Consider the following 21,225-nt stretch of genomic DNA (forward strand, 5'->3'; position numbering starts at 1 on the left):
AAGAGATGGCGAGGGATTTGCAGACCACGTTAGTTAGGGCTAAAAAAAACATCATTCAAGCAAAAGATTCATATAAGACTCAGGCTGATAGAAAAAGAAGAGAGAGTCCCATTTATTTGAAAGGAGACAAAGTTTGGTTATCCACTTGTCATTTACGTCTCAAAGGAAATCGCAAATTTCAGCCATGATTTATAGGCCCATTTAAAGTTGACAAGATGATCAATCCAGTGGCAGTTAAAGTGCAGTTGCCAGCTCATCTAAAGATACATCCTGTTTTCCATTTCTCCTTGTTAAAGAACAGTCCTCCAAATTTACGTCAAAACTCCCCTCCAAGTCCTATCCAGATTAGCTCTGCAGAAGAGTATGAGGTCAATCAAATCTTAGATTCCAAAATCCGTAATGGCAAGCTTTATTATCTAATTGATTGGAAAGGTTATGGTCCAGAGGAACGATTCTGGGAGCCACACGAGTATGTACATGCTTCAAATTTAGTGAGAAACTTTCATAGAACCTACCCAAGCAAACCTAAATTGGATAACTGTTCCTTGAGGGGGAGTACTGTCATGACCACACAAACCTGCCAAATCAAATCAAAGAAATGCTTGAGAAAAGCAAAGAGATATCCTCAGTGGAGACAGCAAAGCCCAAACTGGAAGAAGGTTTGCAGAGTAATCTTGCGCTTATTTCAAAGGAAGGATCAAGAAGAGAAGATCCAAGATGGCCGTTGTGAGTCCTGAAGGTTAGTTACAGTTCTAGTCTTGCAATTGGTTGGTTGCTAGGTTACGAGCTCACCAGTTGGAAGCTTCGCACTTCAACTGAGGTCTGACAGGAATCAGCTGTGTGGAGAGAGAGTGCGCTTCAGAGCAGAAACTCCTGTGAGGTAAAAATACACTTGAAGACTATTTTACAGAAAACGTGATAAATATTGTCAAGGTTTATTAATAGACCGTTCCAGTGGAGGTTTGGCAAGGCTACAGAATTTAATGTATGAATAAACCTTATGTTTACAAGGTTCCTGTTTAAGATACCAAAGTCAAAAGAGAAACGAACTTTAACAAGCAAGTATTTCCAAATACCAAGGTTATAAACGAAGGCCGAGTTTAATGGAGAAATGAATGTTAACAAGTAAGCATTTACAAATGCAACGGTAATAAACCAAAGTAGAGTTTAAAAGAGAAACAAACTTTAATAAACAAGCATTTACAAATACAAGTTATTGACAGATGTCGAAGTAAGAAAGGGAAACTAACTTTAATAAACAAGCATTTACAAATACAAGTTATCAACAGATGTCGAAGTAAGAAAGAAGAAACAAACTTTAATAAACAAGCATTTACAAATACAAGTATTGACAGAAGTCAAAATAAGACAGGAGAAACAAACTTTCACAAGCAAGAATTACCAATGCAATAAACGTAATTGAACTCTCTAATGTAAAGTAGAAACCAACTAACATCAATTGATTTGGAGAACGCATTATCACCAACTATATACATCTATATATATATATATATATAGCAACATAAAACCAATCTCTAACAAAGGTTGAGAAGTTCTTCCAAAATCAGTAATAAGCATTTTTAAGAAGAGCTTATCATTCATAGAGAGAAGCAAGGCTACAGAGAACTCAGGGTGAGTGAAGAAATAATAGAATTAAAGAGAATTAAGTGTTAAGAGTAGAAAGTGTAAAACTGATGTTGTATGTCCCTAGTAATTGCGACTGTGACTCTTGCAGGTGCTGCATCCAATCTTAGACGTGAAGAGGCAGACTGAGTACTGACGTTCATCATCTCTGTGGCAGTCTCTCTACAATCCCATTCCCCTTTCCCCCTCCGGGGTACTCAGCACGAAGGATTAAAATTCGTTGTGAGTAGCTCGGGTCGGGACTGAGGAGTTATCTTCTGCTTCTGAGGAAATCGAATTGAAGTAGTCTGACAGAAATCCAGTTTCTGTCAACATCAGGACAGTGCGCGCTCTACGGGTGACAAACATACAAAAACCCAGCCTTTATGTAAAAGCATAATTCATGCATTGGGTTTATATGCAGTTTGTTAACCTTTTGCATTGCAGCCTTTTACCTTGAAAAACACTATTAATGATGTTTGCAATAACTGTTAATTTGCAAAGTATTGGTGCAGACTTACTGAGTGTGTTAGGGTGTGGTCCCTTCTAGGACCTTCTAGAAGTTTTCTCTGCAGCATGACTGGGTGTGATTTGTGGGCTGGGCCAGACTCTATATAAGGGAGCCAGCCCAGCTCCATGTGCTCACTATTCATAGGTCCCGGTGCAGAGCAGCAGCAGTTTCCTGAGCTCCTGTTCCGGAGGCCTAACTTGAAGTTCCAGGCCTGCCCCGCATTATCTTGGTGATCCTTGAGCAGGGTGGTAAGGCGGAGGTCGGGGTGGGCCCCCGACCACTTCTAAAAAGACTCTTGAGTTTTTGGGCCTACCCGTGAAACTTTCAGAGTACACGAATCATTGCTCTGATGTAAACCTTGAAGTTCAGATCGGCAAAGGCTTGCGCAATCATTTCCTGGCATTTGCATATTTTTGTTACAATCGGCTGTGTACGCGATTCAGTTGCCGCATGTTAAACTTGGTGTTCAAATCGACACGATCATTTCATGGCAACTAAAATTTTGATATGTGATGTTTATTGAAGTGCACACATTTATTCTGAGTCTATGGTTTTCCTGTGAAGACGCTAAATTCAAAATGTGATGTTCTCTGTGCACATTAAGTCCCCGGTACAATTTCAATTGTTTTTTCAGGAACCTTTTTTCAGATTGATTTCGGTCCATGGGTGCAGCGTATTTAAAAGGCAGGACATGTACTTTTAAGTTTTACATGCCCTGGTAATTAAATACCCCCAAAGTCATTTTTACTATTGTGAGACCTACTCCTCTCATAAACCAGTATTGAGGCTCTCTTAATATACTTTTAAGCTGTAATTCTTGATCAGAAAGGAGTCGCTACTTCATGTTTCATATCTTTGGAAAGTAAAGATAAATCCTCTTTACTGGTAAAGTTGGATTTAACATTACCTTTTAAGAAGAACTGCTGTGCTGCTCCAAAGACTAAACTGGACTAGGTTTCTGGAAGAACTGCTTTTCTGCTTGTTGCCCTGCTACCTCCCACTCTCTGACCCTGCAGGAAGGACTCTGCGTTCCCTCCAGAGTGATCTCCAATGGTTTTCTGGCTTGCACCCAGTTCTCCTGCAGTCTCAGGGAGGACACCAAAGACTGCCTACAACTCTTCTGGTGCTGATAGGCTCAGTTTTCTGTGATTCTCACCTTTGCCCGAGGTTCCCCCTCCACGTTCTGGGCCTCTGAAGTGGGTTGTGCAGCTGATTTCTGCAAAAAGCAATGCATCGCCTCCAGTACGGGAGGAAAATCGACACATAGTACTGCAATGCAGTGACTGCCACACAACAGTGGATTCATAGCCTGTGCCGTTCACAGAAGACACTTTGGGGGGCCCGACAATGACGTGTTGCATTCACTTCAACTGAGCCCAATGGGGATGTAGTAACCCAACTATGTGGAAAATACTGCTGCATCATGCCCTCAGCATCAATGCTTTTCTCCATCAAATGTACTGTTTCAGCAGACCCTTCATGGATTCTGTAGCTGCCCTACCCTCCATTGTGGTCAGCCTGGATTTTGGATTTGCACCGGTCCCTCGTGACCTCAAGTAACACTTTGTCCGCTTGTTACTTATAAGCACTGTTTTCACATTTACTCTTTAAAAAGTCATATCTTGACTTCCACTGGATGGATGTGTGTTGTTTTGGTCTTGTTTTACTCAGATAAGGACTATTCTAACCTGGTGTGGAGTCTTTTTGTGGTGTATTCACTGTGTTACCTTATGAGCTATTGCACAAATACTTTATACATTGCCTTTTAATTTGAGCCTGGCAGCTGTCCGTCAAGCTAACAGAAGTTCAGCACATAATAATTTAGGTTGTGTTGTGATTTATCCTGACCAGGAATGCAGTCCCTACTTTGGCAGGGTGCATGCCTCTGCCATCTTGAGATCCAATTTCTAACAGTGATCATTACCTGAAACCAGAATATCATCACGCACTGGAAAACGTTGTATGCAAGTGTTCACAAGTAACTGCTACCTTCTCAGAAGGAAAAAGACAAAAGAGTTTTAAAAAACCTCCCTGTTGAATGAAGACTTCAAAAGAACAAAGAAAACCAAGAATCAGGAAGACAACAACTGCAATGAAGAGCCAAGGTCACCAACTGGAATGAGCAAGGAAACAACTGAAGGAACATGGCTTTGTTGCAACTCCCACTACCCTAATCCAGACCAAGGCCCTTACACAGCTAAAAAAAAAAAAGAAAAAGAAAATTACATCAAATATTATATGACAGAAACCATGATGGACTGCAAAAGGAAGAAATAAACAAAGGAAGAAACAGGCATGATGGAAAAGGAAAAGAGAATGAAAACCAGAAATGGACTAACCACGGTGTAGCTTAGGCAGCTGCAAACTTGCAAACAGGTAATTGCTGTTTTGGAGCAGGATGGGTCAGGAGAAGCAACAAGGAGTACAAGAGGATTAGGGGTGGGTGGAACTTGTGGAATTTTACTCTGCAGAATTCTGGGAAGTTACATAAAAACTCTGCAAGATTCTGTGCAGTTCCACGAGTGAGCAGAATTGGGCATGTTGCGCTGCTCAGGCTGATTTTTAGCGCTAGGAACTTCTTCCATGCTGTAAAATCAGTGCAAACTGCACCACATAGTGTGCCAGAGGGCACTGCTTCATTCAGCAGCAGCTTTGTCAATGTGACCTGCCGCAACAGCCCATGTTAAGAAATCTCGCCAGCATTCTAGCACACTGGGGAAGACAAATTCTCGATTGCACTTGCCAACTTAACATTATCGAGCTGCGATCAAGAAAAAGCTCTTCCATGCAGCGGTTGGCAGAGTGTTCCTGGAGCTCTGCAATCCAAGAGGAACACAGAGAGGGCAAAACTCTGTTAACTTCACCAGAGGAGCAGAATTTTTCACCCAACACTAAAGAGAATGCAACCCCCGGTGAGTGATGGTAACAGCCCATATCCGTTGATTTTTTTGAAATGTATTATGACGCCAGGTGTTAGACCTGACAGCCTTAGGGTTGTCTTCCCCCCAACTTTTTGCCTACTTTCTCCACCTTTCTGACCTTGCATTTGCTGGTATTAGGACTCTGTGCATTTTGAAAATGCTAACCAGTGCTAAAGAGCTTGGGCCTGTCCCCTAAACATGAAAATATTGGTTTATCCGCAATTGGCATGTTTAATTTACTTATAAGTACCTAGTAAAGTGGTACTACATGTACCCAGGGCCTGTACATTAAATGCTATTAGTGTACTTGCAGCTCAGATTGTGCCTCCCACTTAGGTAGCCCTTTAACCATGTCTCAGTCCTGCCATTGCAGAACCTATATATATATACAGTTTTAGATTGCCATGTCGACCTGGAAAAATAACCCCTTTGCCAGGCCCAAACCTTCGCTTTTTATACACAGAGGTCACCCCTAAGGTAAGCCCTGGACAACCCAGAGGAGAGGGTTCAATGTGCTTAAAAGGCAGGGCACACACCTGTAAGTTTTTCATGTCCTGGTAGTGAAAAACTCCCAAAGTATTTTTTTTACTACTGCAAGGCCTATCTCTTCCATAGTATAAACTTGGGCTTACCTTATTACATCTTATAAGTGCAATTCACAATCTTGAAGAGATAAACATTTCTAGTTTTGTGTCTATGCAATCACAACATATGGTGAAATCCTATTTTATATTATAATTATGATAATGCCAATTTTAGAAAGCTGGCATTTCCTTACTTTCAACCATTTGGTGCTTGCTGCCTGTCTCCCATCACTTGTCTGGGGTGTGTGACAGCTGGGCTTTGTGTATCCCCCCTAGACAGCCACATGAAATGGGAGCGTAGGTGTGACATGATAGGCCATCCTGGCAGGGTGGGAGGGAGGAGATGGACACAGACTTGCTTACACCTGAATAGACTGTGTCCTGTCTCCACACAAAGGGCTGCACAACTCAATGCAGTGAGCCTTCAGTCATGGCTCGAAAGGCAGTACCTCTGTGCACTTCAAAGACTTGTCTTTAAAGTTTCCCCCACTTCAAAGACCCAACTGAATATAAGTACTAGACTTCCAACACCACTACTTCAGTACCTTTCTGCACCTGTGGATACTCTGCCAGGAAGGACTGCTGTGCTGCTGAAAAGACTGCCACTTTGAAGGAGCTACTCCCTTGCTGTGTTGACCTACTGCCTGCTGCCCTCTTGCCTGGAGAGGAAGAATTGGAACTGGACCTGGAACCCAAACTCATGTTGGATCCAGGACCCCAGAGTGGCCAAAGGGCTAGTCTGCTGGCCTCCTCATCTGAGCCTCAGGGGGATAGCAGGCTCCCCACATATCCTGGACCAGTCTTCAATGAGCTCCTGACACCCAGGAGGCCCTTTTCAGGTTCTGGGACCTTGAAAGTGGCCCTTAAGCTCTCGGAGTCAAGCTTTTTAGCTCTTCGCAAATGCAAACAAACCTGTTCACTCCAGAACCACGCTGCTCACCGGAAATCCAGTGCGAGCCGTCGCAAGTTCATCCCTTATCATAGCAAGCATTGTCTGCCCGTGTAGCTCTCCACCATGAGGCTCACCCTCATCCATCCATGACACCTCCCCTTCTCCTTACGCCCTGCCTACCATCGCCGGTAACAAACTCCTTGCTCACAGAGAACTTTATCTGTGCAAACGAGACTCTTGGCACAATTCTTGAGAAGATAAAACATCCACTGGACTAATCTGGGACTGCATCCGACCTGTGCTCTATCACAGTCACCTTGAACGTTTGTTTGAGTCCTTGTTCAGTGTGACCAGATGGCCGTGATTGGCACTTTATGCCTGCTTTTTAGGCACTATATTACAATTAATTCTTTACAAATTAGTAACTCTGGGTCTACTGATTGGATTTTTGTCTTGTTTTCTTTATTATATTTTGTTAAATTTTCTAACCTGGTGTGGAATCTTTTTGTGTAGTGTTTTCACTGTTTTACTAATTGAAGTGTTGCACAAATACTTTACACACTGCTTCAAAGTTAAGCCTGATTGCTCGGTGTGGCAAGCTACAAGAGGGTGAGCACACATTAATTTAGGGTTTGCCTGACACTTACCCTCATTAGGTTTGTGGTTGCTGCTTGACAAGGGCTCATACCCCAGTCAACCAGTAACCAATTTCTAACACCAGGGAACCACAGGACCACAACATATACCACAACATATACCATGCACCTTGGGCACCCATATAGCTAAGACGCTGTGGATGAAAAAGATGCCAGGGTCTAAGCCTAAGAGTAATTAATAAAAACTGTATATTTAACATTATAGGATTTTGGAACCTATTACATGGTTAGGACTGACATATTTTCCAGCTAATAATCTATTTTCTTACAATACATTTGTAATTTTATGTGAAGTATTCAATTCTGTGAAAGTATGGTTTCTTTTTAAAAGTAAAAGTGTTTGCTAAAAATGTATTTAATAAGTGCTATGTTCTACTTTGCACAGTCTGGAGTTTCCCACAACCTCCCCAAGTGAGCCTTTTGCTACTCTACTTTGCTATCTTGATGGTCACGTGCCACGGCGCGGTCTCTGTCCCTTTGATGAACATTATCTTTATGGGCATTTGATTGGATAGTATTTCTGCCCCCACCTAGTAAGTAGTTATATTGTTTATGACTGATAGTGGTATTGTTAATGCAGACACCATGTTAAAGAGAGTAGGATGGGGCATTACATGGTATAGCTCCGTGACAAATACAGTATGAAGGGATTTTGTGTTTTGAACTGTGTGACAAATACAATTTGAAAGGGTTTTCTATTGTGAAATTTGTGAAAAACTACAGAGGAAGGAACTTTAAATCATTTAACACTGAGAGACCTTCTTACATAAGTCTTCACTTCTGCAATTTATATTTAGTATTTAGTTGTGTGTCCTGTTGAGACCTAGGGAGAGCAGAACATCAAGGCTCACAAATGGAAGAAGAGGCATCTGCTTAGGAGAAATGGTGTAGCACTATTTGAAGAATAACGCTCATCCATTGTTTAGACATACAGTAAGTCTTCAGCCATAGACAACATTTTCAAATCTCTCGCAGACTAGCAGTCAGCTACATATTACCAGACGCTCTTCCACACCCCTCAAAGAGGACCAATCACACACTACTGGAAGCAATCTTACACATACTAGTATTATTATACCACCAACAACACTCTCACATCCATCAGGGTAACAGTCACATGCTATCAGAAGCACTCTCATTAGTCCCACACTGATAAAGCGCCATTAGGAGCACTTATAGTCCTCACAGACTAGCAGTTACACCTACCAACAGCACTCACACATCCCTCACAAACTGCCAGCCACACCCTACTGGGAGCACTCTCACATGTCTCACAAATTAGCAGAAAAATAATTTGTCTGGCTGATTTGAATGTGCTTCATCATTGATTTGTAGGTTTGTGTGTGTGCGGTATTGTGCATAGGTGGGTAAGTGAATGCAAGGATGATTTAATAGGTCAAATAGTGAATCCAGGGGGTGCGAGGAGTGGCTGAGTTCATCTACGGGGAATGTCTGAGTGCATGGACGATGGACAAGCTGCTGCACAGATTGAATATTCGGGCCCTTTCAGTTATAAAGCAGACCTACAGGCCTTGATAGTGCTTGTTTTCCTTTGCATTCGTTTAATTTAACTGCTGAAATCAGAAAAGAATAAACAGGATCATAAATACTAGGATGCAGAGAAAAAAAATCAACAGAGGTAGCTATTCCTGCATGGAATTTGCAATCTAGAGAGCTCTGGGTAACCCTACCTGAGCATGCAGAACACACTTAGTACCTCTACCACCTGTGCATGTGCTTCTCGTTTCTAATGTCAAGTCACTATATTCATATAACCCAAGGTAAAACACAAGACTTATTCTCAGAGTCATAAAAGATACAGATAGAGGGGTGATGGTTGCATAGATTTCCTTTTCTGCATCCTGGCTTATTTAATGCCTCTTTCTTTCATTCATTTTTTTGTTTGTAGTGTTTACGGAAAGCACTATTGTGGCATTAATTTGATTGGTTGCAGAAATATATATTATACTACTTGCATTGTTCATTATGCAGATGTTCTTATGCCTCCAGGGACACAGTTTAATGGCACCCTTAATAGATCAGTCATCAAATACACAATTGCCTATTTCATGGCCCATTTATTTTGTGGTCCAACACCTATGATTTTTAGCTATTTTATGTTCTGGAATTATTAATTATGGCAAATATACACTGTAGGCCACATGTATGACCGTCAGATTCTGCAACTCGCAATTTGAGATTTTTAGTGACTCACAAATTCTGAGTTGTAAAATCTGATGGCACTGTTTGTCATTCCCAAATGGGTCACAAGAGACCTGCCTTGTTAATATTCATGAGGCAGGTCACAATTTGTGACCCATTGGGACTAGCCGGCACTCACAAGGATGGTGGCCTGCTGGGGTCAGCAGACCACCATGTCTGTGACTGCTTTCTAAATAAAGTAATTTTTTAATATGAAATGCAGCCCGTATTCTTTGAAGGAAAATGGGATGCATTTCAAACAAAAAAATTAAACGTTTTGTTTTCATTTTTTAAGAGTAGGCAGTGGTCTGTGAGACCACTGCCTGCTCTGAAAAAATGTTGGTAGCCCCATTCACAAAAGGGACGGGCCCCTTAGAGATCCCTTCGTATTTGCGAATGGCTTACCACCAATTTGAAAGTGGTGGTAATCTGTGAATGTTTTGCGACCGTATTTCATTTGCAAAACGTTCATATATGGCCTTGCGAGTCACTATTGGGAAGGGACACCCATTACATGCCCCTTCCTAATACTGAAATGCAAAAGCAAAATGCAATTTGGTAACAAGTTATTGAGTTGCATTTTGCCTTTTGTACATGGCAAAAAGCATTCTACCGGTGGCAAATGGCCCAAAGGGCCGTTTGCAACTGGTAAAAAAGCTTCATACATCTAGCCCGAGATTGGACAAGTTACCAAGTCGCATTTTGCCTTTTCTACATGGCAAAAAGCATTTTACCGGCCGCAAACAGTCCGACAGGCCGTTTGTGACCAGTAAAATGCTTCTTACATCTAGCCCAATGTGTGCAAACATGCTGAGAAGCTGGATAGGTTTTGAACTTAGTACACTTGGACCGATATCAGACAGGCAGAGCAGCTACTAGAAACTGTTACTAGGTCGTTCATGTGAGGTTGGGACCACTGCTTAATTTGTAAATAAAAACGTGCTGGTGCTCAAAGCTCTCCTCTGAAACACGCAGTTGATGCAATTAAATGTGCGAGCATGGAATACCGAGGCAGAGTAACCCTGAAGGCATCTCAGGCCTTTAATCTACAGTATTTACAGACACCCCTGCCCCTCCAGCTCACTCTTGCAGCTTTCTAACTTTGTGATGTTTTTTCACTTTTCTCTTCCTCCGTCTTTCCCCTGTGTGTCTTTTGCTACAAGAGCTCACAGCAAATGCTTGAGGCAGAAGAATAAGCCCCGCCCTGCAAAAATAAGTGCCAGTGCTCAGCACCGGAAACAACAAGCACAAATTAAGCACTGGGTGGGACAGAGCCCAGGGGCAGAGGGAGCTTCTGCAAAGACGAAGGGACTGGTGGAGGAGGCTGAGGCTCTCGACTTTTGTTACCGGTCCTTAGTGAGGACAGTAAATACAACAGGTGTTGCACATGGTGCGAGGGTATGTAATATGTGTGGGGATTGGTGGCTCTGGGTGGCTTGCCAGCAGTCATTGGTTCTCTAAAGTGAATGGGCAGACCGGGTTATTGATGGCCCTGGGAGGAAAATCGACACATAGTACTGCAATGCAGTGGCTACATAGCCTGTACCATTCACTGAAGACACTCTGGGGGGCCCGACAATGACGTGTTGCATTCACTTCAACTGAGCCCAATGGAGATGTAGTAACCCAACTACGTGGAAAATACTGCTGCATCATGCCCTCAGCATCAATGCTTTTCTCCATCAAATGTACTGTTTCAGCAGACCCTTCATGGGTTCTGTAGCTGCCCTACCCTCCATTGTGGTCAGGCTGGATTTTGGATTTGCACCGGTCCCTCGTGACCTCAAGTAACACTTTGTCCGCTTGTTACTTATAAGCACTGTTTTCACATTTACTCTTTAAAAAGTCATATCTTGACTTCCACTGGATGGATTTGTGTTGTTTTGGTCTTGTTTTACTCAGATAAGGACTATTCTAACCTGGTGTGGAGTCTTTTTGTGGTGTATTCACTGTGTTACCTTATGAGCTATTGCACAAATACTTTATACATTGCCTTTTAATTTGAGCCTGGCAGCTGTCCGTCAAGCTAACATAAGTTCAGCACATAATAATTTAGGTTGTGTTGTGATTTATCCTGACCAGGAATGCAGTCCCTACTTTGGCAGGGTGCATGCCTCTGCCAACTTGAGATCCAATTTCTAACAGTGATCATTACCTGAAACCAGAATATCATCACGCACTGGAAAATGTTGTAGGCAAGTGTTCACAAGAAACTGCTACCTTCTCAGAAGGAAAAAGACAAAAGAGTTTTAAAAAACCTCCCTGTTGAATGAAGACTTCAAAAGAACAAAGAAAACCAAGAATCAGGAAGACAACAACTGCAATGAAGAGCCAAGGTCACCAACTGGAGTGAGCAAGGAAACAACTGAAGGAACATGGCTTTGTTGCAACTCCCACTACCCTAATCCAGACCAAGGCCCTTACACAGCTAAAAAAAAAAAGAAAAAAAAAATTACATCAAATATTATATAACAGAAACCATAATGGACTGCAAAAGGAAGAAATAAAGAAAGGAAGAAACAGCCATGATGGAAAAGGAAAAGAGAATGAAAACCAGAAATGGACTGACCATGGAGTAGCTTAGGCAGCTGCAAACTTGCAAACAGGTAATTGCCGTTTTGGAGCTGGATGGGTCAGGAGAAGCAACAAGGAGTACAAGAGGATTAGGGGTGGGTGGAACTTGTGGAATTTTACTCTGCAGAATTCTGGGAAGTTACATAAAAACTCTGCAAGATTCTGTGCAGTTCCACGAGCGAGCAAAATTGGGCATGGTTCGCTGCTCAGGCTGATTTTTAGCGCTAGGAACTTCTTCCATGCTGTAAAATCAGTGCAAACTGCACCACATAGTGTGCCAGAGGGCACTGCTTCATTCAGCAGCAGCTTTGTCAATGTGACCTGCCGTAACAGACCATGTTAAGAAATCTCGCCAGGATACATTCTAGCACACTGGGGGAGACAAATTCTCGATTGCGCTTGTCAACTTAACATTAACGAGCTGCGATCAAGAAAAAGCTCTTCCATGCAGCGGTTGGCAGAGTGTTCCTGGAGCTCTGCACTCCAAGTGGAACACAGAGAGGGCAAAACTCTGTTAACTTCACCAGTGGAGCAGAATTTTTCACCCAACACTAAAGAGAATGCAGCCCCCGGTGAGTGATGGTAACAGCCCATATCCGTTGATTTTTTTGCAATGTATTATGACGCCAGGTGTTAGACCTGACAGCCTTAGGGTTGTCTTCCCCCCAACTTTTTGCCTACTTTCTCCACCTTTCTGACCTTGCATTTGCTGGTATTAGGACTCTGTGCATTTTGAAAATGCTAACCAGTGCTAAAGAGCTTGGGCCTGTCCCCTAAACATGATAATATTGGTTTATCCCCAATTGGCATGTTTAATTTACTTATAAGTACCTAGTAAAGTGGTACTATATGTACCCAGGGCCTGTACATTAAATGCTATTAGTGGGCTTGCAGCTCAGATTGTGCCTCCCACTTAGGTAGCCCTTTAACCATGTCTCAGTCCTGCCGTTGCAGAACCTATATATATACAGTTTTAGATTGCCATGTCGACCTGGAAAAATAACCCCTTTGCCAGGCCCAAACCTTCGCTTTTTATACACAGAGGTCACCCCTAAGGTAAGCCCTGGACAACCCAGAGGGGAGGGTGCAATGTGCTTAAAAGGCAGGGCACACACCTGTACGTTTTTCATATCCTGGTAGTGAAAAACTCCCAAAGTATTTTTTTTACTACTGCAAGGCCTATATCTTCCATAGTATAAACTTGGGCTTACCTTATTACATCTTATAAGTGCAATTCACAATCTTGAAGAGATAAACATTTCTAGTTTGGTGTCTATGCAATCACAACATATGGTGAAATCCTATTTTATATTATAATTATGATAATGCCAATTTTAGAAAGCTGGCATTTCCTTACTTTCAACCATGTGGTGCTTGCTGCCTGTCTCCCATCACTTGTCTGGGGTGTGTGACAGCTGGGCTTTGTGTATCCCCCCTAGACAGGCACATGAAATGGGAGCGTAGGTGTGACATGATAGGACACCCTGGCAGGGTGGGAGGGAGGAGATGGACACAGACTTGCTTACACCTGAATTAACTGTATCCTGTCTCCACACAAAGGGCTGCACAACTCAATGCAGTGAGCCTTCAGTCATGGCTCGAAAGGCAGTACCTCTGTGCACTTCAAAGACTTGTCTTTAAAGTTTCCCCCACTTCAAAGACCCAACTGAATATAAGTACTAGACTTCCAACACCACTACTTCAGTACCTTTCTGCACCTGTGGATACTCTGCCAGGAAGGACTGCTGTGCTGCTGAAAAGACTGCCACTTTGAAGGAGCTACTCCCTCGCTGTGCTGACCTACTGCCCTCTTGCCTGGAGAGGAAGAATTGGAACTGGACCTGGAACCCAAACTCATGTTGGATCCAGGACCCTAGAGTGGCCAAAGGGCTAGTCTGCTGGCCTTCTCATCTGAGCCTCAGGGGGATAGCAGGCTCCCCACATATCCTGGACCAGTCTTCAATGAGCTCCTGACCCCCAGGAGGCCCTTTTCAGGTTCTGGGACCTTGAAAGTGGCCCTTAAGCTCTCGGAGTCAAGCTTTTTAGCTCTTCGCAAATGCAAACAAACCTGTTCACTCCAGAACCACGCTGCTCACCGGAAATCCAGTGCGAGCCGTCGCAAGTTCATCCCTCCTCATAGCAAGCATTGTCTGCCGTGTAGCTCTCCACCGTGAGGCTCACCCTCATCCATCCATGACACCTCCCCTTCTCCTTACGCCCTGCCTACCATCGCCGGTAACAAACTCCTTGTTCACAGGGAACTTTCTCTGTGCAAACGAGACTCTTGGCACAATTCTTGAGAAGATAAAACATCCACTGGACTAATCTGGGACTGCATCCGACCTGTGCACTATCACAGTCACCTTGAACGTTTGTTTGAGTCCTTGTTCACTGTGACCAGGTGGCCGTGATTGGCACTTTATGCCTGCTTTTTAGGCACTATATTACAATTAATTCTTTAAAAATTAGTAACTCTGGGTCTACTGATTGGATTTTTGTCTTGTTTTCTTTATTATATTTTGTTCAATTTTCTAACCTGGTGTGGAATCTTTTTGTGTAGTGTTTTCACTGTTTTACTAATTGAAGTGTTGCACAAATACTTTACACACTGCTTCAAAGTTAAGCCTGATTGCTCGGTGTGGCAAGCTACAAGAGGGTGAGCACACATTAATTTAGGGTTTGCCTGACACTTACCCTCATTAGGTTTGTGGTTGCTGCTTGACAAGGGCTCATACCCCAGTCAACCAGTAACCAATTTCTAACACCAGGGAACCACAGGACCACAACAAATACCATGCAACTTGGGCACCCAGATAGCTAAGACGCTTTGGATGAAAAAGATGCCAGGGTCTAAGCCTAAGAGTAATTAATAAAAACTGTATATTTAACCTTATAGGATTTTGGAACCTATTACATGGTTAGGACTGACATATTTTCCAGCTAATAATCTATTTTCTTACAATACATTTGTAATTTTATGTGAAGTATTCAATTCTGTGAAAGTATGTTTTTTTTTAAAAAGTAAAAGTGTTTGCTAAAAATGTATTTAATAAGTGCTATGTTCTACTTTGCACAGTCTGGAGTTTCCCACAACCTCCCCAGGTGAGCCTTTTGCTACTCTACTTTGCTATCTTGATGGTCATGTGCCACTGCGCGGTCTCTGTCCCTTTGATGAACATTATCTTTATGGGCATTTGATTGGATAGTATTTCTGCCCCCACCTATTAAGTAGTTTTATTGTTTATGACTGATAGTGGCATTGTTAATGCAGACACCATGTTAAAGAGAGTAGGATGGGGCATTACATGGTATAGCTCCGTGACAAATACAGTATGAAGGGATTTTGTGTTTTGAACTGTGTGACAAATACAATTTGAAAGCGTTTTCTATTGTGAAATTTGTGAAAAACTACAGAGGAAGGAACTTTAAATCATTTAACACTGAGAGACCTTCTTACATAAGTCTTCACTTCTGCAATTTATATTTAGTATTTAGTTGTGTGTCCTGTTGAGACCTAGGGAGAGCAGAACATCAAGGCTCACAAATGGAAGAAGAGGCATCTGCTTAGGAGAAATGGTGTAGCACTATTTGAAGAATAATGCTCATCCATTGTTTAGACATACAGTAAGTCTTCAGCCATAGACAACATTTTCAAATCTCTTGCAGACTAGCAGTCAGCTACATATTACCAGACGCTCTTCCACACCCCTCAAAGAGGACCAATCACACACTACTGGAAGCAATCTTACACATACTAGTATTATTATACCACCAACAACACTCTCACATCCATCAGGGTAACAGTCACATGCTATCAGAAGCACTCTCATTAGTCCCACACTGATAAAGCGCCATTAAGAGCACTTATAGTCCTCACAGACTAGCAGTTACACCTACCAACAGCACTCACACATCCCTCACAAACTGCCAGCCACACCCTACTGGGAGCACTCCCACAAATTAGCAGAAAAATAATTTGTCTGGCTGATATTTGAATGTGCTTCATCATTGATTTGTAGGTTTGTGTGTGTGCGGTATTGTGCATAGGTGGGTAAGTGAATGCAAGGATGATTTCATAGGTCAATTAGTGAATCCAGGGGGTGCGAGGAGTGGCTGAGTTCATCTACGGGGAATGTTTGAGTGCATGGACGATGGACAAGCTGCTGCACAGATTGAATATTCGGGCCCTTTCAGTTATAAAGCAGACCTACAGGCCTTGATAGTGCTTGTTTTCCTTTGCATTCGTTTAATTTTACTGCTGAAATCAGAAAAGAATAAACAGGACCATAAATACTAGGATGCAGAGAAAAAAAATCAACAGAGGTAGCTATTCCTGCATGGAATTTGCAATCTAGAGAGCTCTGGGTAACCCTACATGAGCATGCAGAACACACTTAGGGCCATATGTACGAAAGCTTTTTCCCATAGGCACAGAATGGGTAAAATCCTTTGGTACATCTGGCCCTTAGTACCTCTACCACCTGTGCATGTGCTTCTCGTTTCTAATGTCAAGTCACTATATTCATATAACCCAAGGTAAAACACAAGACTTATTCTCAGTGTCATAAAAGATACAGATAGAGGGGTGATGGTTGCATAGATTTCCTTTTCTGCATCCTGGCTTAATTAATGCCTCTTTCTTTCATTCATTTTTTTGTTTGTAGTGTTTACGGAAAGCACTATTGTGGCATTAATTTGATTGGTTGCAGAAATATATATTATACTACTTGCATTGTTCATTACGCAGATGTTCTTATGCCTCCAGGGACACAGTTTAATGGCACCCTTAATAGATCAGTCATCAAATACACAATTGCCTATTTCATGGCCCATTTATTTTGTGGTCCAACACCTATGATTTTTAGCTATTTTATGTTCTGGAATTATTAATTATGGCAAATATACACTGTAGGCCACATGCATGACCGTCAGATTTTGCAACTCGCAATTTGAGATTTTTGACTCGCAAATTCTGAGTTGTAAAATCTGATGCCACTGTTTGCCATTCCCAAATGGGTCACAAGAGACCTGCCTTGGTAATATTCATGAGGCAGGTCACAATTTGTGACCCATTGGGACTAGCCGGAACTCACAGGGATGGTGGCCTGCTGGGGTCAGCAGACCACCATGTCTGCGACTGCTTTCTAAATAAAGCAATTTTTTAATATGAAATGCAGCCCGCATTCTTTGAAGGAAAACGGGATGCATTTCAAACAAAAAAATTAAAGGTTTTGTTTTCATTTTTTAAGAGTAGGCAGTGGTCTGTGAGACCACTGCCTGCTCTGAAAAAATGTTGGTAGCCCCATTCACAAAGGGGAAGGGGCCCCTTGGAGATCTCTTCGCATTTGCGAATGGCTTTTGGTGGTAATCTGTGAATGTTTTGCGACCGTATTCCATTCGCAAAACGTTCATACATGGCCTTGCGAGTCACTATTGGGAAGGGACACCCTTTACATGACCCTTCCTAATACTGAAATGCAAAAGCAAAATGCAATTTGGTAACAAGTTATTGAGTCGCATTTTGCCTTTTGTACAAGGCAAAAAACATTCTACAGGTGGCAAATGGCCCAAAGGGCCGTTTGCAACTGGTAAAAAGCTTCATACATCTATCCCGAGATTGGACAAGTTACCAAGTCGCATTTTGCTTTTTCTACATGGCAAAAAAGCATTTTACCGGCCGCAAACAGTCCGACAGGCCGTTTGTGACCAGTAAAATGCTTCTTACATCTAGCCCAATGTGTGCAAACATGCTGAGAAGCTGGATAGGTTTTGAACTTAGTACACTTGGACCGATATCAGACAGGCAGAGCAGCTACTAGAAACTGTTACTACGTCGTTCATGTGAGGTTGGGACCAGTGCTTAATTTGTAAATAAAAACATGCCAGTGCTCAAAGCTCTCCTCTGAAACCCGCGGTTGATGCAATTAAATGTGCGAGCATGGAATACCAAGGCAGAGTAACCCTGAAGGCATCTCAGGCCTCCTTAATCTATTTACAGACACCCCTGCCCCTCCAGCTCACTCTCGCAGCTTTCTGCTTTCTAACTTTGTGATGTTTTTTCGCTTTTCTCTTCCTCCGTCTTTCCCCTATGTGTCTTTTGCTACAAGAGCTCGCAGCAAATGCTTGAGGCAGAAGAATAAGCCCCGCCCCGAAAAAATAAGTGCCGGTGCTCAGCACCGGAAACAACAAGCACAAATTAAGCACTGGGTGGGACAGAGCCCCAGAGCAGAGGGAGCTTCTGCAAAGACGAAGTGACTGGTGGAGGAGGCTGAGGCTCTCGACTTTTGTTACCCGTCCTTAGTGAGGACAGTAAATACAACAGGTGTTGCACATGGTGCGAGGGTATGTAATATGTGTGGGGATTGGTGGCTCTGGGTGGCTTGCCAGCAGTCATTGGTTCTCTAAAGTGAATGGGCAGACCGCGTTATTGATGGCCCCTCACAACCTATGAACAGCCTCATTAGGGAAAACAGACCATCAATACTCACGAGTGGAGAAGCAAAACTCTGCTGCGGAACGGTTGCTGCAGGGGTAATTAAAAAATAAGACTAGTTCACAGTTAAGTAAGCACACAGCGTGCCTTCAACCATAGCCTCGATGAAAAGACACTACAAATTCTAATATATTGGAATTAGACAAATAATTCCACCTCACTGCATATTTTCTGTACAGAATCAAATGTCATTTGCTCACAGTTTCATTTAAAATCTTGAAATAGTGAATATATTTTAAAAATGTGTGCCAGATATTCTGAAAATAATGCACCAACATTTCAGAGATGTGATTAAAAACCCATAATTTCGAATCGCATTTTGGGGTCTGAGAGAGGAATTTGATTGAGACAGCCTTGTTCAGTGTGCGGTCTTTGTCCAGGGAATGAAGGAGTGTGTGGCATACTGTTGTAATTGGCAGGGAACATAAAGATAAGCAGTGGCAGCTAGCCCCGGTATCCATGCTTATAGCTGCTACAGGCTAGTGCGGGGAGTGTCCAAGCGCTTGACCAGACTGCAGCATTCCTAGAATACTGTGTTTTTCAAATCCTCAGAAGCCACTTCCTTCCAGGACTGCGAAGTCAGGGTCTTCCCCACTAGTGGCTCAGCTACAAGTATTTTTTTTGTGCTTTTTATTAACAGGATCCAGTTGTGGCACTTGGTTTTTAGTGTCTGGTCTATAAAGGTTCCATCAGAAATAAAAACAAGGATAATTTAGCTGTTTACTTGACACACTAAGCTCAATATACTCAATTAAATACCAATAACACAATTCATTGCATTAGAAAACAAGTCTCATGGCACAACTGAAATTAGGTAGACTTCTCTCCATACCAGTGCAGTTGTTCTGCAATAAACCTACGTAGTAGTGAAACTCAGAAACAAGTGCCGAGTGACAATCAAGGACACATGTCTTAACTGATGCTCTTTTTGCAAACCCAGACAACACCAACTATGATACATGAAATGCATCGGGAACCTTTGTTACGCAGACTAGACTAATTTTATATTAAAGAAAGAGCAGGTGTATGCTTTAGTTGGCGCGCGTAGTGTTATTCGTGGTTTTCGTTTACACACCGCACACAGCAGGGCAGGATGAAGGTGTGGGGCAGTGGCGTTGTCGGGAGTCTGCGATGTGGCTGGAAAGCGCTAATCCGGCGCATGGCAGGCAGGGGCTTCGCTTTAGCTCAGAGGAAGCTACAGGTAGTCGGGCAACCGAATTGAATTGCAAGGTGACGAACATGGCCACGAATGAGCAACCGCCCCAGCGCTACTGGGATCGCACACCCTCCCAGACGATCCGAAAATCACGTCAACATGCTTTCCAAGTGGCCAGTACCACATGGTAAACTCAGCAGGTACTAAATACCAGATGACAGCTCATGTACAAGACATCAAGTAACCCTGTGATGCGCGACGTTCAGAGGGCTACCTGGCAGATTCTAATTCATTCACATTTATCTGCAGCGCGGGAATATGTTAGAAGCGAGACGGCAACACCCTCGAATGTAATGAAGTCAAGGGAAAGAAACACTGATGGCAGCTTTATCGAAGTCACAATGCCGCCTTTTCCTTTACAAGGCGGCTTACAAATGCACTTGAATCTTCAGACCTTGGCTTGCATTTCTAGACCGAGGAGACTACAATCGTGCAGTAAAACATAATGAATGGATACGATATTCCCCTTTCAAGCCAGTGGCCAACTTTCCAGGTGAGAGTGTAAGAACTGGCCAGTCGCAGACGGCAGACCCACGTGCGCTATATTAGACCACCACTGTGCTCACCTACGATCTGTTGAATGCGGGAGGGGGGGGCGGCGTGGGAGGGGCGCTGCGCCTGTCCAACTCTCCCGCATAAAAGTTTGTCCTTACCTGTGTCGCCGTCGCTTCTGAGCATCCTTTCCACCTCCGGGGCAGATTGCATTGCCTCCTTTCCTTCCTTGAACCCCTGCGGTGCTTGCGATGCAATCTGTCTGCTGAGGTCTCCGCACGCGCAGGCTCTAATTCAAACGCTGCCGAGAAAAATCCTCTCCCAGGTAGACATCTTTGTGTCGGTCCAAGATTAAAGAAACTCGTTGTGTTCCAATGTGAAACACCGACTCTGAGACAGAGCGCAGAGGCGGCGGTAATCCTAGAAACGACAGTGAGCTGGTGAGAGACGGCAGCCCACAGCACACTGATCCGAGGACCAGGGACTTGCAGTGCAAGGCGCAGCACCGCCACCCTGAGGCGCACACGGTACTACAAGCGCAGCCGAGGGAGGAGAGGACGGACTGTGGGCTGAGGGGAGCAGAAGGAGAGGAGCCTGGGATCACTGGCCACCACAGCAGAAGCATCGATAGACACACGCAAGATACATTGTACAGGGAAGCACGTACGCATACAGGCAAGGGTAGACAAACCAAAATATCACTACACATTGATACCACTAGCTGTACATTGCTGCGGAACCTTCGTATAACAGCACATTTTGCATGTCAAAGGTTGAATCTGTTCTCAGACACAGAGAAACGTTAAAACCCAGATCGCATGCATCCTTACAGAGTGGATCCACATCATATGTGACTCATCCTGCTACCCGTGTTTTTTTAGTCAACATCACTTTTCATTCTGGCACTTTTAGTTTTCTTTCTACCACTGTAAGCATGTAGTTAAAATCAAACCCGAGGTGTTGTTGTCTGAAAAGCATAGCCACCTGAGGATGCTACAGGTGCCTTAGGGTCACACAGAAACTGTAGACATGAAGTCACAGAAAACCACAATCACACAACC

At 43.2% G+C, this 21,225-nt stretch overlaps 1 protein-coding gene across 2 annotated transcripts in view; it reads right to left on the reverse strand.

Annotated features, from left to right (window-relative positions):
• HTR1E (5-hydroxytryptamine receptor 1E) overlaps positions 1–20,680 on the reverse strand; it is a 1,159,229-nt gene extending 1,138,549 nt beyond the window's left edge. For both annotated transcript variants that reach the window (XM_069235572.1, XM_069235571.1), the window contains exon 1: positions 20,326–20,680. The gene's annotated coding sequence lies outside the window, so the exon portion shown is untranslated. The remainder of the gene's footprint in view (positions 1–20,325) is intronic.
• Between the last annotated feature and the right edge of the window lie 545 nt (positions 20,681–21,225).

Source organism: Pleurodeles waltl, chromosome 5 (assembly GCF_031143425.1).
Source record: "Pleurodeles waltl isolate 20211129_DDA chromosome 5, aPleWal1.hap1.20221129, whole genome shotgun sequence".
Taxonomy (NCBI): domain Eukaryota; kingdom Metazoa; phylum Chordata; class Amphibia; order Caudata; family Salamandridae; genus Pleurodeles; species Pleurodeles waltl.